This window comes from Eublepharis macularius, chromosome 7 (assembly GCF_028583425.1).
Source record: "Eublepharis macularius isolate TG4126 chromosome 7, MPM_Emac_v1.0, whole genome shotgun sequence".
Classification (NCBI taxonomy): Eukaryota; Metazoa; Chordata; class Lepidosauria; order Squamata; family Eublepharidae; genus Eublepharis; species Eublepharis macularius.
The window spans coordinates 56,819,941-56,839,865 of record NC_072796.1 but is presented as its reverse complement, the minus strand read 5'-3'; positions in this window follow the sequence as shown (position 1 = coordinate 56,839,865).

Below are 19,925 nucleotides of genomic sequence, written 5' to 3'. Positions count from 1 at the left end.
GCAATTTTGGAAGGGATGAAGGGTAATGAATTGAAGCTTAATCCCGACAAGATGGAAGTGCTACTGATGAGTGGAAGGTCTGACCCAGGATTTAAGGTCTCATTCATTCTAACGTGCACTTCCCTTCATGGAACAGGTCCCTAGTTTGGGGGTATGCTTAGACCCAGGCAACTTCTGGATAAGCAGATGGCAGCTGTGACTAGGACTGTCTTTTACCAGCTTCAGCTATTTAGCCTGTTGTGGCTTTTCCTAGATACTGGCCACTGTGATGCCCTGGTTACATCTAGATCAGCTGGATGATCCTATTGAAAAGCATTCTGCATAAGGTTGACCTTGAGAATTGTTTGGAAGACTTTTTAGTTTTAGAGGTTTTTTGGATCCTCACTGATCCTACCCTTCTGCCAATGTTTTAATTGTTGCAGGTGTGTGTGTGTTTGTGTATGTGCATTTTAGCTCTAGTTTTAATTCTTTTAATGATGTGGTTTAGATGGTTTAAATGGTTTTAAAGATGTTATTTTATTATGTATGTGTTTACTTTGTTAGCTGCCTTGGTGGATCTTAAGTGGGCAGAAAGGCAGGGTATAAATTAAGTAAAAAAAAAATTTACAAAACAGTAAGGGAGTAAGGTTTGTTTCCCTTCCAATCAAACCCCTGCAAGAGAAGAAGGAGAGCACTTCCAGCCAATCCCAAACTGCAGATAGCTGCTATTCTCCTTCCTCGCCCTCTTTTGTGGGTTGGAGAGAGTATTTTCTTTCCTTCTGAAAGAAGGAAGCCTGGGCTTGGTCAGGGTCCTGTAGAATTCAAATACTTTTCCAAATTTGCTTGAAACTTGGGGGTTCTTGAAAGATGGGAAGAAGGCACTCTGATGCAATTATAGTGATATTTGGTTAAAAAACCATTTCACCCCCCGCAAAGGTCCCCCCCAATGTATTTAGATTAGAGGATGTTCTGTGCAAATCTTGTGTCATTATTTTTATTAACAGCTGCCCCAGACTCTTAAATAATGGTCTCTGAGGGACAAAACAGATTTCACAGATTTTCTCCTGAACCAGTAATAATAATAATAATAATAATAACGTTTGATTTATATACTGCCCTTCAGGATGACTTAACACCCACTCAGAGCGGTTTACAAAGTATGTTGTTATAAAGTATATTACAAAATAATATCCTACCCAGAAATAAGCCATAATAGTAAAAATTTCTCCCCAAAGTCCGGATCAGAAACTATAATGAAAAGTTTCTCAGTGCACAACCCTAGGATCTGATCGATGATCGGCAACCTCCTGCACATGGACATCTGTGGTTCAACTTTATAACTCTATCCCTGAAAAAGCATGTTGTCTAGAGGCACAAATTTTAGGTAGTGGGCAGCACTCAGTTAAAGTTACACAGGTTAAGCTATGGGTTACTCTAATGTAGGCACAATTTTAAATGCCTTATCAGTCTAACTTCTGTCTGCTTCTGTTACAGCAGCTTTGTTCAAGTCCTGGGATGTTATTGCTCACCCCATCACCCCCATCCATCTTAATGTGAAAATGAAAGTGAGATTTTTGTTCTTAAATTCATATCCCTTCTAGTTTGCCAAACACATGCAAGAGATGTTGGTGTTAAAGGAGTTATAGAATGGCTGTAGGGTCAGATAGAGATATGGGATGCAGGTAGGGTTGCCAGTGACCCTGCTAAGAATTCTTCTTAGAATATCACTGTTAATGTGTGGTAATGGATAGAGATGGGCATGAACAGCAATACGAACTTTAAAAACTCACAAACAGCCCAATCTGCTGTTTGCGAACAAGCTGTTCGTGAGGCCCCATTCTAAATAAACAGGTGGTTGTTGCAAGCCTCACTGTTCATTGCTGTTTTGTCAAACCAGACAGTCTGGTACCTACAATCAATTCCCTTGGCAACTTAGGCAGAGGTTGTCTGAACTCTGTCTGAACTCCTGCTGTTGCCCTGGAAACCCCAATCTAAACCCAATTTAGCTTGATAGGCAGGTCTTCCTTCCAAGTGTGGACTGGAGCTCCCCCACGAACAATGAACAACGAACATATTCATGAACACCATGTTCGTATTTTTTTTCTGTTTGTGCCCATGTCTAGTAATGGACAGTTGAAGCTTTTCATGGCACAAAGCTGATAACAACACCTGGTAAATAACATCATCCTAAGCATCTGTTAAAGGGGCAGATCATTCCCAACCCTCCAGGTTGTTCAAAAAGAGAGGAAGACTCCCTTTTGACCACACAAAAAATTATGCTGGGGCTCATGGGACCTGCATGGACAAAACCATGTGAGACAAGGGCTGTAGTATGGAGATGGGTTGGAAAAAATTGAGTGGAAAACTGTTTGGATCCACCCCATTGTCAAAATTTGTAACAAGATATTTGGAATATGAATGTGCATAGCTTGTAATGATCAGATGGAGAACTTCTCTTCCATTTAAGTCTGATTAGTGCAAGTCCTGAACACAAAGCATTCCTCAGATAAACAAACCCCTCTAAGGTTATTTTTAATGTTCCATGGATTGTTGGGGAAATCCAGGGATGATCTAAAGCTGTGTTGTTAGAGCTTCTTTGATCAAGGCCCAGTATGCTCCCAACCTATTGTATTAATTGTCCAGCACTCCATTCCATTAATGTTTACTGCTTATGGAAGGGAAGCAAAAAACAAACTAAACCTCCCAGAAGCTATAAAATGCATGGAAATGCATATTGGAATGTGTTGGTGATGTGATAGCCTCTGGGTTACCAAGGCAATTGGATAGCCTGTCTCTTGTTCAGTCATGCCTGGAACCCACATGGGGTTGATCTGATTATGGTACACCATCCCCTGCCATTTTATCCAGACAATATGCCAACTGCCATGCAAAAAAATTACATATATTACTAAGAGGCATGGGAAATAGGTTGTCAGCAGTTAGCTGTGTGTTATAGGAATTGCTAGAATTTGTTCGGAATTTGTCAAAAGATAAAGTAATGACACAGTTCTGTGAACATTCCACTTTGAATTACTAATGCAGTCTCTGTTCTAAGTTATAGCGTTTAAGACATAGACTAATTTTGTCAGTGATCTCCTGATATGGCAACATGAATTTGAGGGTTTTTTAAAAAAAATATTTCATACAGCAACTGGATCTAAAGTGATTTATCAGTACTAACTGTGGCACTGAATGTTCAATGACTGGAGGAAGCCCATTAAATTGTAAATTGCTTGGTAAGAAGTATAAAATCATTGATAACATGAATATTATATGAACTTGCAGGATAGAGGGCAATATGTTGCATATTGGTCTTTAACAGGAAATATGTTTTTAAAAATTATATTTTATGATTAAAAGTAATGCTGATAGGTAATGCTGATACCACTGCTTATATTTCAGTAATTTGTATATTAATTTATTAGAATTAAATGAAAACATTTGTGTTTTTGACAACAATCAGTAATATTTATCTCCCTATAATGCATTTATTGAAAAAGTCTCTTGTTAGCATTTTAAATGAAGTCATTAAGACCTTCAGAAAATAGTACTGCATAATGCTAGAATTGAGCAGAATGGCTTCTGAACTCAGATGGGGGTTCATATCTCCCCCTCATTAAAAAATAAACATAGTCAGCAAATGTAACAGGAGTGACAATTAGCATCACGATGCTAGCGCACATCCAAATGTGGTACATGCAGAAGCTAGCTTCCCAGATGAAATGCTTTGTTTTGTTTTTTTGCAATAGGAAAAATATTTTAAATGAATGTTAATACTCAATATATCTCTCTCCATATATAATGGCTTAGATCCAAAGTTCTACAAGCTGATCTATTTATGTAGAACAGGTATTTTCTACCTTCTCCAGTCTTTTGTAGTCCTCTGTATGATCTGAAAAGCTGTTTCTGAGGGTTGGAGGACCCTTCCGAATAGACATGGGCACGATCCAAAAAATAATCCCGATTTAGCTGATAGTGATTCCGCGCTGCCGCTGAACGCAGGTACCCAATTCTAACCGATCAATTGGATCCAAAATTGGAAATCGGGGAGGCCAGCGCCCAGAGCAAATGTAGTCAGGCTGTTGCGCACATGCGCGGGCTCCTGAGTTGCTCCCGCCCACGCAGCAAGTCGGCTGTCCCGGTGCGCTGCAGAGCTGGCAGCAGCGTGAGTGGCTCGGAGGCTGCCCACACCGTTCACCTGCCCCACAAGACAAGGGGCGGCTGGCTTGCCTGCGCACCCCTTGTCCTGGGGAAAGGCAAATGGCACAGGCGGCCTCCCAGCCTCCCACGCTGCCTTTTGCCTTTCCCCTGGACAAGGGGCAGCTGGCTTGCCCACATGCCCCTTGTCCTGGGGAAAGGCGAACGGCGTAGGTGGCCTCCCAGCCTCCCGTGCTGCCTTTTGCCTTTGTGCCCACCCCCTTCCCCCTCCCTCCCCTGGGTTGCTGCTCTGTGGTTGTAAGGAAGCCTGCTAATCAAGGAAAGCTGGGCTTCTATTCGTATTTCACGGGTGACAGAAGGAGGGCAAAGACAGCTCATTTCCCCCCCTGACTCCGTTGCCCCGGGAATTAATTACTGGTGCCAGAGTGTCTGCAATTCCGAACAGAAACCAATATATCCGATAAGTCCCGAACAAGCAAACTCCTGACTGTTGGATCGGTTGCCGTGGACAGAACCGACTAGCTGAGTCACGATGGAGCATACGCCAAAATCGGGGACTTTTTGAAATTGTAATTCAGATCGTGCCCATGTCTACTTCCGAATATCGTGGGCTGCATCTTGATTAGGAAGTCCTTGGAAATCACAGGTTCTCTCCAGCATTTCATCATCTTTATTTAAGAGAGTTTTCTTAGTTTTATTTATTGATCAATATTTATTCAGGCTGCATTGATGGATAATTGTGACTATAGAAAGCAATGAAGCAGCACCCCCTTTCCCCCACCCCGTGGAACAAAGGCAACAATCCTAAGAACACTTTCCTGGGAGGAAACCCCATTGAATAAAACAGGACTTACTTCCAAGTAGTCCTGTTTAAGTTTGCTGGTTTCTTAAAACCCTGAAGCTCCTTCTAGTGAACACATGTGCCCCACAAGCAGATTGATATGCATATGGTGCTTAATAAAGAAAACTATCATTTCATTTTGTTTTTGTTTAACAGCACTGACATAAAATATATTTTCAGGCTTACTGTAATGAAGTGGGAAATGTGACCTTTATTGTCCTGATTTTCTTTGCTGTATGCACTGATGATTAAATTTCCAGATTTCTTAACAGGGCCTTTCATATTTTTAACATTTCTTTGATGGGGCCTTTTACTGCATTCCTGGCCACCCCTATCAAGTTTAAAGGTTTCAAACTTAGTGTCATCTCAGTCCACTGAAGTCAGTGGGTAGAAAGGTGAAACCCTGCTTAGAACTTCTCTTTTAGTCTAGTTTTAACAGCTGTAGAGCTAAAGCTGTTGTTGTAGAGCTAGAGATTATCAAAGAATTACTTACACAGTGCGTCTTCAGTTTTGATCAATATGTACATGCAAAAATTTGGCTGGCTCCTTACCATTTTCTTTGATGTTTGTTGATAGGAGTCTTTTGTGCTCACAAAGCTATGACAACATACATGTGAGTGGTGACGTAACCAGTGCCTCCAAGTGCTCCTTTCCTTTACAGCTGGCATTGGTAAATCTCAGTACAACAACAACAACAACAACTATTCGCTATGATCTTCTAGTGATCTGCCATTGGTTTGGTTTGTATTGGGGTCTCTCTACTATTGACCTTGCCAGCAGTATCAAACACAATCCCTGAATAAATGCCTGAACAGTTATGGGCTGGATGAAGACTAATACATTGACGTTTATGGTTACACTCCCCTACAGGACAAGGTCCATATTCTGGAGGGGGGGGGATCTCATTGGACAGACATGTTGGATGGTGATAGTAATTAAGAAGTGTGGCCTTTCCCAGCTTAGATTGGTGAGCCGACTGAGACTGCTTCTCTCAGAATATCTTTTTGATTAATCTTTAACCTGTCCTGGTGACTGCAGCCTCAGTGTGGGGTTGCATTTGCAGATGGTTTAGGAAAATTTAGAGAACGCTTGATAAGGCTAAGTTGCTGGAGCATATAATTCTACTTTGCTCTCAACTGCACCAGTTTTCTTTTTGGGCCAATATAAAGTTTGGTTACATCCTTTAAACACCTTATGGTACATATATTGCTCCATGCTTGAATCTGTGAGAGATACCAGTACAGTGTGGTGTAGTGGATACAGTGTGGAACTAGAATTCTAGGCGACCAGGGTATGAGTCCTCCTTTTTACCATGGAAGTTTGCTGGATCACCTTGGATCTATGACTAACTCTCAGCTCTCCACCTTGGATCTGTCACTAACTCTCAACAGTCGCAAGGCTGTTGTTGTGAGAAAATGGAAGAAGGGAGAACAATGTTCTAAACCACTTTGAGTTCCAGCTGGAGGGGGTGGGATAAAATTAATAAATGCAAATGCAATGCATATTCCATCTTTAATGAGTTTGTGAATGTAAAAGCATCAGGCCACACCTTCTAAACAAACGGGAAAGTCTTCCTCTCAAAGACACACAAAACAAGGAGCCGCGAGGCTCGAGGAAGAACACCAAGGGGCATCAAGATAGAAAATCACGTTGTTAATTACCCAATGTCAATACAATGGTGCAAATCAAATCGAATACAATGTAACAGTAGCCAATATAAGGCAAAATTGATACACCCGTAGGGTGGCTTAAATAAGCCCAAACACGCCGGCAGTCTGTGAATGAGTCCAACCGGCTGAACCGGGGAAAGGCAGACAACACAATAAGTCTGCCAAATTGAAGTGCAGAAAAAAGGGGTGGACGACGAGCTGGGTCGACCTGTTCACTACTCGTTTCAGAAGTAAATTCTTCTTTCTTCAGGCCAAAATTTCTGTGAACGAATCACAAAAGGAAATTTCCACACCTCTCCAAACATTTCACTAAACAATACATTTTCAGTGGTAGGAGACTTACTTACAAGGAACCGCTCTACACCTTCCAATTCGTATCCTTAGAGTGAGTATGACGAATCATTGGGATAAGGGATCTTGGCCCCTCCCATGATTTATACAAAAACTAATCATAGTTCCATGTAAAATTAAAGTGAAAGTCACCAAATTCGAATCTGTTGCAATTACACAACGCTTTGCAGTACATGCTGATGTAAAAATTACAACCGATACAATAGGTACCTTAAAAGACCTTAAAACACTGAGACTGAAGCTTTGTTACCTACTGCTTATGAACATTTAAAGCAATATAGATATATGAAGAAATTCAATAAACACAAATCATACCATATACATGATAATAATTCCAAGTATGTGTGTGAAGAACAATCATAAGAAAGATGAATAATCGAGCTCATTGTTTAAACCCCCAGGGGACAATGTACGGAGGCGGAAAATCCAACGCGCCTCCGCCTGTAATAAAAAACGGTTTGCATTGCCAGGTTTGTTAACTATTTCCAGGACCGTAAAGGCTAATTCTCTCTCATTACCATGATTGGTCATGAAGTGCTGGGTAAGGGGAGCCTCTTCGTTCCGGGTCCGTATTTTAGAGAGATGCTCTTGAATTCTCAGACGGACTGGACGGGTGGTGCATCCTACATACATCAGTTTACAACTACACTGGATCAAGTAAACCACGTTCGGCGTGGAGCAGGTTGAAAAGCTTTTAGATTCCAGCGGACTGTTATGAACCGGATGAATAATAGTTCTAGTATCCGCACAAAGGGAACAGACATTACAATGGCCACAGGGGAAATGCCCCTGTGGTACATTACTAACGGTGGTAAAATTTTTCAAATCCGAATGCACCAGGACATCCTTCAGGCTTTTAGTTCTCTTAAAGCCGATCTGTGGGGGAGCCTCGCAGCCTGGAACATCAGCCAGGATGTGCCAGTTTCTCCGAATGATTCCTGCGATTCTCCCTGATAGGGGAGAAAAATGTATGGCCCACGTGATTTTACTTTTGGGTCCATTCTCCCGTGCCTTATAGGTAAGTAAGTCCCTCCGGGGGCACCGTTCCGCTCGTGATTTTGCCTGTTCTATGACCTGCGTAGGGTAGCCCCGTGATCTAAAGGCTTCACTCATGGTCCTGGCTTCCTTGACATAATCAAAATAATTGGTGGCATTCCTCCTAATTCTTAAAAATTGCCAGGAATTACTCACTTTGTGAGGGTAGGGTTTCAAGCTCCTTGGTGGGGGGAGGTTGCCACTCAGAGCAGCGGTGGGAGAAAAAAATAAAAATGCATCTCAGCTGACAGTGTGATGTCATACCTCTCTAGGAATTGGCTGAAACTCTGTGATAAAATCATAGAGTTTTTGGTGATTCTGAGATAGGAATGATACCACTTCCAGGTTTTTCTGATGTTATGCCAATGCCCATTCCCCCCTGCCCCCCCTGCCCCATCTCCTGCTGATTTCCAGATAGGTCCTGGCAACCCAAGGGTGAGGTTAGGTGTAGTTAAGACCTGTTAGATCCTACTGGGGTTGGCTAGTAGGGGTGTGCATTCCAGAATTCCTGAGCCAAAAATATATACAAAAATCACTGCTTTGAGTCATTACCATGATTTTCTAGTACAAAAATCCAAGATTCTTAGACATTGTGAAAAATGCCCCTTGAAAAATCCATTAGGAAATGGATGAGTAAGTGTCTCCTTTCTTTTGAATCAAACTAGTATGTTTATGAATTTGGTTACATTACATCCCTGAAGCTAGAGGCAGTGGCTTGAGTCCACTGAACTGCAAGTGATACTGAGCTAATAATGTCCAGTGTCAGCTGCCTAAAATATAACCAAAGATGCTGAAATAGATAACTGTATGTTTAAGACTTCTATGTTATAATAGGTGCAGATGATTAGAAAAAAATTTAAGCAAATCATTTAATATAGAAATGGATGGGAGGATATGCATATATTTATATGTTTGCTCTTTTAGCCATTTGAAAGAGGAGAAAAAACGAGCCCAATGCTAGCTTCTCCTTTGTATCAATTTCTTAAAACATCTTGTTCCTTAGAAGAAAAACGTAACCGTAACATAACATAAAAGATATGACATAACACAAAACAAGAAACATAATGTAGCACAAAGCATAGGAAAATAAATATATCATTATATATTTAATCACAAAACAGTATGAGAGGGTCATATTATCATAATTAATATTAAGGATGGAAAGGACATTTAACACAAATGGAACTAACCAAATCTTTAATACTGCTTGGTATCACCAGCAACAAATATTAGAAGTTTGGACTGCTATGGCTATCAGAATGAAGTTACGCAGTTAATTTAGAAAGATTAACTCCTTCTCTTAACTTCTTCACAAATATATTAAAGGCCTTATCATTTGAGCTGTTTTGTGGTGTTTTATAGATAACAGTCAAGGAGCTATGAATATATTTATTAATGTATTAAATATTTTCATTCATTCCACCCTTTGGGCCAACAATTTGGCTAAGAAAAAAGGTATCAAAAATACACACAATTTCAGATAAAAAATAGCGAAGATACAGAAAAATAACGAGCAGTGTTGATATTAATTTGAAGATTTTCTAAGCCTTAAGCCATCTACAAGAAAACTATAGTAATAAACATATGAATATCATAAAAGGGGAAGTAGGCTTAAAGTTCCTATGAAGAAAGTTCAATGATATTGGTGCCACTCACTACAAAGAAGGTCCTATCCCATATAATCATGATGAGCCAGATCTTAGGCAATGGGGAAACCCAAGGCAAGGCCTCTGAAGTTCATCTCATGTATGAGGGCTCATTTGGAAGCATATATGCTATTTTTTGTATGTCTGCACCACCACTGTTTTTAATATAATTGAGAGGTATGTAATCAGTATATTTCAGTAATCAGTCATAATTGAGAGGTAATGTTATAATTTCCCAAATAATCTAGAATTCTATTATGTCCACCATATTCAGTAAAAATCTCCACTGTGTTCTTCACAGAACTCAAGAATATTGCCTGAAAATCCACTTTTCTTTTTCATTAGCGTGTGGCCAGAGAGGCCTAGTCAACCATTCTTGGCTAGGAAAGCATCTGCAGCTGTATTCGCTATGTGTGAGGCTGTGCCTCTGGCAATGAAGACACATACAATTGTCTGGGAGGAAACTAGCCACAACTTTATTGATTATAGCCATTGGAGCATTGGCTTGACATATGGAAGAGATCCATGGCACTGAACAACCTGCCTGCCATTTGATGGCATGTCTTCCCCAGCCCACTTGCAGTGTAATCAATGTGAGTTGACAGGAGATGTAACACTTACCTGGGTTTGGCTTCAGTGATACCCTGCCACCCAGAATGAAGTCTGCAACTAGTTTTTGACTTCCCCCCAAGATCTCTTAAGAGGATGCCAAAAAGGGGGTGACATGTCCAGCTGGTGTGAATTCACACCACTGGATACAGCCCAATACCCCAAAACTGCCACCAAGTTGTGACAAGCATTCCAGCCAAAGCGGCAAACTGCTTAAGTATACATGAGCCAGGTTGGATCAAGGCCTCTTCATAAGCATGAACATTTTTAAATAGCAGGACAATCTGATGTTTGGGGGAAAGTCTGAGCTTGGAGGCAGGTATGAACAAATATACTATTTTTCAAAATAGTTTTAATGTTTACTTGTATCATTAAAATTTTCATCCTACCTGTAATTTTGTGTAAGTTTTTCATATTTTGTTGGTTTTTTGTGGAATCTTTTTGCATCGTTTTTATGTCATTTTGATATCATATGCCATTTTTATATCCTTTATGAAGCATTTTACATTTTGTGCCATTTTAAAGCAAAAGCAGGGATTGATTCTAATGTCAATTTAATACTGGTTTGTGTAATTTCCGTTGGGCAAGTGTGGCTGCAGTTTCATCCTGAGTACCAGGAAACCATAAGAGATACACAAACCACAAATTTGGGTAATATTCATATTGGAAATCCCTTCCTATCTATCCACCAACAAGTGATCAGTGTAGTCAGAGCATATAGTTTTATCGTTATTCAGGCAAAGAATAAAGTAATTTAATGAACACTATAGCCTGAAATGTTAACAAATTTACATGTTGTGAGTAGACATGGGCACGAACCCCCCAAAAATAATGAACCAGTGGTGCTGATGATGAACCCAAACCAGCGAACCGCAATGAACATTTCCCGCTGATGAACCGGTTCGTGGTTCATGGTTCATGGGCATCAGAACGGCCCCTTTTGGACTTAGAGAGCCCATATTCCCAGGGAGCGTTTAGCAGGCTCTCCTCCAGCCATTAACCAAGTTTGGTCAAGATTGCAATAGGGATCTTGGAGTTATACCCTCTCCAATCCGAGGCCCCCAGGAAACTCCCATTCGATATAATTAGAGCCACCAGTTGACGTTGGCCCAGTGTACAAGGGGTTGGCCATCAGAACTGTCTATCAGGGTTTGCAGGGATGAGATTGGAGTGCCCATGGCTACAGAACACCTCCCTCCCCCCTTCCTCCCCCTGGGTGTCTTTTCCCATGTAACGAATTGTAACCAATTTGCAGCTCCATGGTTGGAAGGAAGACCTGCCCATCAAGGTAAGCTGGGCTTCCATTCAGGTTTCCAGGGCAACAGAAGGAGTGCGGACAGTGTTCAGGCATTCCCCCAGCTCCGTTTCCAAGGGAACTGATAGATGGTGCCTGACTGTCTGGCTTCACGAACCGCGGGTGAACACAATGAACCAGGCTTCCAACAAGTGCTGGTTCATTGGCCATGGACTCTTACGAACCACCAGTTTGCGAACAGACAATCAGGTGGTTCGTGGGTTTTTTGGTTCGTAATGTGGTTCATGCCCATGTCTAGTCCTGAGTAATTTTTTTTTATGTATAAGAACTTTCTTTAGTCTAGTATATTTATATATTGGCAGCTATATACTGTGAAACATGAGAGAAAAATATTTCTAAAAAGGTCCCACTAAAGGAAGCTACATGTATGACAGCTTTGAACGTGTATTAACATTTATGTACACTGTAGCCATTCTGAGATAAAAGGTGCTTTGAAAGAGCATGGTATTATTGTTACACAAACTATTGAGCACCCTCAATAGAATTAATGAGATTATCCTAGAGAAAGTGGTTTGAGGCTTGCAAGCTTACACTTCAGTTTCTTGAGCAAAAGGCTAAAATTATATTCTTGGCCTTTGCTTTTCGCTCCTATGAGAATTTTGTCCTGAAAAATGTCAAGATAATACATTACAAAGTATAGAAGGAATACAGGGTTTTGAAAGTGCTTGGATCAGCAGGATGTTGAAACACTGTGTTTTGTTTTTTAAATAGAATTTAATCGCTGCTTAAAATTTTGAATTAACTGAGTCTTGGCAGGGCAAAGGCACCGGAAGTGGAGATAGTCTGGCACACCAGAGGTGATGGAGGGCTGTGAGAGAATCCATCCCCTCTGGAGCAATCTCTGCTGGTTCTGTCATTTAAAACTATGCTTCCCAGCTAACATTGCATCTCCAACCATGTGTCAGAAGTTTTGTGTAGAGACACTCTTGGTTACTCACTTAATTCTGCAAGTTTGAATTAATATCTTAATGTTTGTTTTTATTTATTTTTATTTTGTAAACGGCCTCAGGCAGGTTCCTGAAGAGGCAGAATAAACATTTTCTAAATAAATAAACCACACAAAGACATTTTTGTTTCCTCCTTCTCAGCTAATATTAAATCTAGCCTTATTTTGTGAATACACTGCAAGGTATATATGCTTTCACATAAGTGTTCAGAGATTCTTATGGTAGATGTATTTCTGAGAAAAGGCACACATGGATTAGACTTTCTGGCAATTGACTAAAATAATTGATGATGAGATAGTCGACACTTAATTGAAGGTGTTCAAGTTCCTGTCAAAACCAGAGCAGCTTTATTAGCCACAAAGGGTTTATTTATGTCAGCTCATTGTCCCTGAGGCCAGTTCAAATTTGCTAGCAGAAATGATATGGAAAACACAGTGAATCTTAGAATCCTTGCAAGGCATAAGAAAAGGCAAATCAGGTCCATCATGCCAGCATCATAGCCCTCTCTTATGCACAATTCAGTTGAATTGATTCATTGCTTTTCTGCTCTGTTTCTCTGTCTATTCTTTTATTATCTCAAACAAACAGCATAAAGAGGAGGAAGGGTGGGAATGATTATTAGAGACCTATGGAATAGCCAGCACATCTTGTTAACGTGTTGTAAAATATCTGCTCTCATAGAAGGAAGTGACAGTATATCAGCAGCTCGGCAATTTCCCCAAGACATTCTACACTTTCCTAATAAGCAGCTGAAAACAGAAAGTGCCCAGGTGCTCACCATGTCTTGGAAAATTGCATGCGACCCAGTTTGTTTCTGTATGCTCCCCGAGCCAAGCACAAAGAAAAAGCAGAAAAGGATACAAATATTACCTCATTAAATAAGACAGCCAAACCTAAGTGTCATACAAGGCTATTAAACAAACCAGATTGGTCCATAGTAATAAGAAACATATTTCACATCTGTTGCACAGTGCTAGAGCTTTTAACAAGTAATAGGAGTACCAAGTTGGCAGCTAGTTGCGCATCTCCCTCAGTATATCATTGTCAATGGCTGAGCTGTCTCAAAAGAAGCACTTATCTCATATACTTTATTGCTTGATAGCTTGCTGATTGCTTTTACAAAGCAATAAATTGATGCCCTGATTCAGCAGTGACATTAGGTTATGTTCATTTTTGGTGATTTATACTCTGAATTAGAAAACTCTTACAGTGTCTTCTGTGCTTTCCAGATATGAAATTTGAAAAAGAGGCAACTGGACTGTCAAAAATAAAAAGATACCATTCCTGCCAAACTAGATTTCTTTATTTAAATGGCTGGCTTGATTTTCTCTTTTAATAAAGTATTTATAATTTATTTGTTAACACTGTGCTTTCAAACAAAAACAATCTAGCCAATGTGGGAAGGGAGACTGTGAACTTCTTGCATAGTTGTAGTCGGAAGAGATATATGCAAGTGTGCTTCAAGTCTCCATAATAATAGGAAACAAAGTATATATCATATTATATATCATTTCTCCAGTGCTATGAAATTTTGTAATTTTGGGCTTCTTCTGGAATTTGTTTGAAACAATCCCCACCCCACCCCACCCCACCCCTGTTGTTGTTGAGAAGTAGACATGGGCACGAATGGGAAAAAAACTGAACAAGCTGTTTGTTGTTCATTGCCATCCATGAAAAATGAACAATGAACAGTAACGAACATGACTCTGTTCACAAACATGTTAGTTGTTCGTTGTTTGTGGCCCCTTAAAGATCCCTTTAAGGGGGCGGTGCCATGTCGGCCTCCCACCTTTGGGGTGGGGAAGGTTCTCCCCACCACTGCACCTTGTTAATTTGTTTTATTATTTGTATATTGATTTTAGTTTTTGTTTTTATCAATTTTAACTGTTCACCGCCCAGAGCCCCTGGGATGGGCGGTATATAAATTGAATAAATAAATAAATAAAAAAAATAAACTATCAGCTGGCAGGTGGCAGGGGGAATTCCCCCTGCCGCCTGCCAGCTGATAGTTTAAAGGGCCCTTTCCTGCCACGTGGAAGGGGCAGAGCCCTTTACACACCACACAAACTGACCTTCCCAATGTCCAATACCCACCAAATTTGCAGGGGACATAGTCCTCACTGTCCTCCAAAGACCCCCCAAGTTTCAGAGAGATTGCACCCCAGGAAAGGCATGATTTATGGGTCCTTCCCTTTGTTGTCATTTTCTATTCACCTTGGCAAAAACGGGACTCTCTGGTGGAAGCTACTTTGAGGGGTTACAAACTGACCTTCCCATTGTCCAATACCCACCAAATTTGCAGGGGACATAGTCCTCACTGTTCTCCGAAGACCCCCCAAGTTTCAGAGAGATTGCACCCTGGGAAAGGCATGATGCATGGGTGTCCCCCTTTGTTGTCATTTTCTCTTCACAGTGGCAAAAACGGGAGTCTCTGCTGGAAGTACTTTGAAAGGTTAAAGCCAGAAGGAAAGCCAGAAGGAGTTCAGACAGAGTTCAGTCCCTGCCGTTGCCAGGAGAATTGATTGAAAGGCCCCAGACTGTCTGGCTTGATGAACGGCTGATGAAGGCAACGAATGAGGCTTGCAACAACCACTTGTTCGTTTAGAATGAAGCCTCACGAACGGCTTGTTTGTGAATGAACATGGTTTTTTTTCCCATTTTTAATGCTGTTCGTGCCCATGTCTATTGAGAAGTAGCCCTATGTTTTGGAATGCTTTCAACTGGCCCTTAAAATTCATCTTTCATCCAAAATAGAAAAAATATGCAAAAGCCACCCCACAGGCTACTTTAATAGGTCCAGGGATCTAATGATGGTAAGATGGTAAGATGAGCTGCCAAGTTTTCTTAACCAAGGAACTATGCAGTATCTGACCTGAGAAAGCTTCCCAACCAAATGAACTAAAGTTTTGAGGTAGATTTTAAAAAGATGTTCTCTGTAATCCTCTGCTGCCCAATTCTTGTGTATACTAGTCTATCTAGTATCCATAATGGTTAGAGATGCTGGAAATTTTGCCATGAACACATTTAACTGTCAAACAACCATATTCAAATGTGACAATCAGATGAGAACCAGTTGTCACTGAGAAAATTTTCATTATAATTTCTGATTCAGACTTCATAGGCATTTTTTTTACCATGATTGCTTATTTCCAGGTAGGATGTTTCCAGTTTTTGAGTCAAATCCATGTCCCCTCTCTTAGGAACCATCATTTTCAATGAGGAATCTATTCAAGGATCTGGGGAACTTGTTTATAAAGATAATGGCACAAAATTTGTGCAGAATACAGTCTTTCCTCTAATCTAACCTCTCCTAAGTCTCAAGCAAATTGAACAACAGGGTTCGATTTTACAGATGCCCAAAGTAGATCTCTCTCTGCACAGATGCACTTATCTCTACTGATTTCTAAAATGGTGGCAAACTGGCAACCTAACAGGAAAGCTCCAGACCAGGCATCAGAATACCTTCCCCGCCTGCATTCATTTCATTTTCCTAATATGATGATTGACTGATCAGTGATTGACTGATGCTAAAAAAAGTTCACTGTTCAGTTGAAAACTATCCATTTGCCATGCTTCCTTGTTGTGGTCAGCTTAACAAAAGTAAGGAATGAGATCAGCAGCTTTCCCATTATTCCATGAGTTTCAATTAAATTGGACAAAGGATTTAAATTCTATGGACCTCTGAACAGGCCCAGGCTTTCTGTTTCTAGAGGAAAAGAAAACTCTCTCTCCAACCAACAAATGAGGGAGGGAGGAGAATGGCATTGGCTAGAAGTGTTTTCTGCTCCTCCTTTGCAAGAGTCTTATTGAAAAGGAGAGATGCCATTTCCAGGAAATCAGTAAAATCAAAAAGCAACACATGCTCATGCTGCATGGCTGGTAAGCATCAGAACTTGAAAAACAACTGATTTTTTTCATTATTCCCAAGCATCTTGGATTTGTGTTACCATTCTGGAGAATCAAGGTAATGATTTAAAACTGATTTTCTTCAGCTTGGCATTTTCATTTTGCACACTAGGGAGTCAATCACTCAGTTCGTTCAGGTCATGCCAAGCAGTTGCAAATGCCTGCTGAAATAGTTTGCATTGGGTTTTCCAGAAACTGTGCATGCACAAAGACTTTGCTGATTCAAACTGATGGGCAGACATTACTATCAGTAAAGGCTACTTTGATGAACACCAAAAAAAATTTGTTGGGATTTTTTTAAAAAAACTCAGCATTTATTGATGACTGATGAGTTACCTAACTAAGTAGAGTAGTTATACAGCAAGGATGGGGTAATAGTAGAACTCAAGTTGGGCTGTGTGAGAATATACATGCATGAAGTGCTGTACTGCATGGTTAGGAAAGAGTATAGTAAAGAAAACTGTTGAACACCCATGAACAGATCAACGATCTATTGAAATGATCACAGAAAAACCAGGTCTCTGTTCATAACCAGTGAACAAGATGCAAACTGAACTGGGTGACTTAGCATATATTAGGGATGAATTTGAACATCACTAATGTATCCTAAGATCTTTTAAAAACATAGTGACTGAAAACATGGCTTACAAATTTAAAATAAGCTGTTAATCAAATGGAAAAGCAGGAGATCTACGCATGCATCGAATCGGGTAGATGCTCACTCGCGTCGCTCTTGGAACTCGTAAATTAAAAGCCTAAACAAGACGAATACAAAGTAAACTGATAATGAAAGACACCCTCCCAGAAGTTAATTAGACTGTAGGAGCTGCTTTTAACCCTGGGACTGGGGTGAGTAATATCTTTTCAATGTGCGAAAGCTCCTGTTGATCTACGAACGCAAAATAAGATGGCGAAGTCGATGAAGGAGCTGGGGGAGATGATCCAGCGCTCGGAAGCTAATGTAAGGGCTGACATGCAGGATTTAAAGGCAGAGATGAGATGAATGATGACGGCTGTGGAAAAGGTCAAGAAAACAGCAGAGCAAGCTAAAGAATTAGCTGAGGCGAATGAAGATAAGATTGAGATTTTGACGAAAAGGATTGCCCAGATGAATGATAGACAACACAGAAGAAACTTAAAATTTGCTGGAATTGCAGAAGATATTCAGAATAAGGACCTGGAAGAAGTCATGTTGAACTGGCTCAAGGAGCAAGGAATTCGGATTAAGCAAGATGAAATAGAGAGAGCACACTGGTTAGTTACACCAAGGAGAGCGGCTGGAGCCCCCAGAGACATTATAGTGGCATTTGCAAGAGAGAAGATAAGAGATCAGATCTATAAATCTTTGCGGCAGAAGACAGACCTTCAGTTTAAAAACAAAAGGTTATAGTGCGACTGGATTTCTCCCAGGAGACGTTATAAGCCAGAAGACGTATGCAGCAATTTGTGCAAGCTTTGTTTAATGAAAAAATTCTCTTCTCCTGGGCATATCCAGCAACTCTGTTGGTGTTCAGAGACGGTAGGAAACACTCAGCTCGGGACCCAGAAGAAGCAAGGAAAATGTTGGCAGACTTGGGCGTAGGAGCGCAAGAACAGAGTGAGCAAGAGCTCTCAAGTGTGGAAGAGGACGTACAAAATGAGCAGGGAGAATCTTCAGCGCAAGAGAAGGAGAAAAAAGAAAGGAACTGGGGGAGGTAGTAATAAGTAAAAAGCAAAAGCATATACGGTGATATATAAAACAGGTTTTTTGGTTAAGATAAGGTGTGGTATTTTCCAGGGTTCCAAGAGGGATGGGGGAGGAACGTGGGCCTCCAAGGTTACCATGAGACAGAGATTGCTGAGATCTCTACCTGAGTCTCAGGTGGGAAGGGGGAGGGGGGAAGTAAGGGTTACAAATCAGTTGAAAACATATGTGCACGGAGGAATTCAAGGAATGAACTTAGAATGGGATGATGGATAGTATTTTAAAAGTTTTGTCTCTCAATGTGAACGGGTTGTCTTCGGATACTAAGCGTTACAGGGTTTTGGAGCTGGCAAGGAAAATGAAAGCTGATTTATTATGTCTTCAGGAAACGCATAGAGCTAAAGTAAATAATAAACCCTTGCTGGTCTCCCAACACTGGGGATTAAAAATAGAGTCTAAAGCAATGAATAAGGCCAGAGGCATGGCTATATTATGTAATAAAAATCTTAATTTGGAGGTTTTGAAGCAGAAGAAAGATAATGATGGTAGACATGTGTTTCTAAAAATTAAAACGATGCAGAAGATCCTTACAGTGGCTAGCATTTATGGGCCGAATAAAGGGCAAAAAAAATTTATAAGGAAGACTTTGGATAAATTACAGGCCTTTGCTGAGGGGGAAAATATAATTGTTACTGGAGATTTTAATTGGAGTCTAAAGACAGATCATTCTCTCAAGTTGAATAAATGGGGATTAAAAGATGCTTTTGAGATGGGGAACACTGGTACTAAACCCACCTTCTTTTCTAATAGACATAAGACTTATACATATATAGATTATTTGCTAATTACAAACAGGAAGGAATTTCAGATTAAGAGAGCCCAGACCTTGGGAATATGGATTTCAGATCATGCCCCATTGTTTGTGGAGCTATGATGTGAAGGGGGAGAGCAAAGTAGGAGACGGAGATATAATAACTTAATAATGGTTAAAGATAGGGATAGGGAATATATCAGAAAACAAAGTAGCTGGTACTTTAAAGAGAACAGTGGTACGGGAGAAATCCCGATAGAGTTGGACACATTTAAAGCAGTTATAAGAGGGCATTGTATAATAACAGAGAAACTTATTAAGAGGGAATGGTATCTGGGAAGGCAGAAGAAAATTAAAGAAATTGAAACACTCCAACAACAGCAGCAAAGTAAATATTTAAGAAGTAGACAGGGGCAGGTAAGCAAATTAAAACAAGAATTGGATGAGTTAGACTGGTTTACGATTTGGAAGAGAGATAATATGATTAAGAATGATTTTCAGAGAACGTCAATAAGATCTACTAAGAGGTTAGCAAATTACTTAAAGAAAAGAAGGGATAAACAGAGAGTAAAAGCTATTAGGACTAAAAGGAAAATACTTACAGAAAGCTCTAAAGAAATAAGGAAGGAATTTGTGGAATTTTACCAAACATCATATAAAGAGGAAAATAAAAGCATTAGTAGCGTAAGTTTGGAAACCAAGATTGAGGAAGATGATAGACTAGGGTTCAATGGAGAAATTTCTTTGGAGGAAATTGAAGAGGTGGTAAGAACATTTAAGAGAAAGAAGTCCCCGGGATTAGATGGGTTTACTATGGATTTTTATAAAAAAACAATTGATATTATTGGCCCAGAAATGAAAAAAGTATTTAATAATATTTTAGAAGGGGGAAGGACTCCAGAGATGTGGAAATTTGCGGAGATAGTAGTGATAAGAAAACCACAGAAGGACCCTACAGAGGTGGGTTCATATA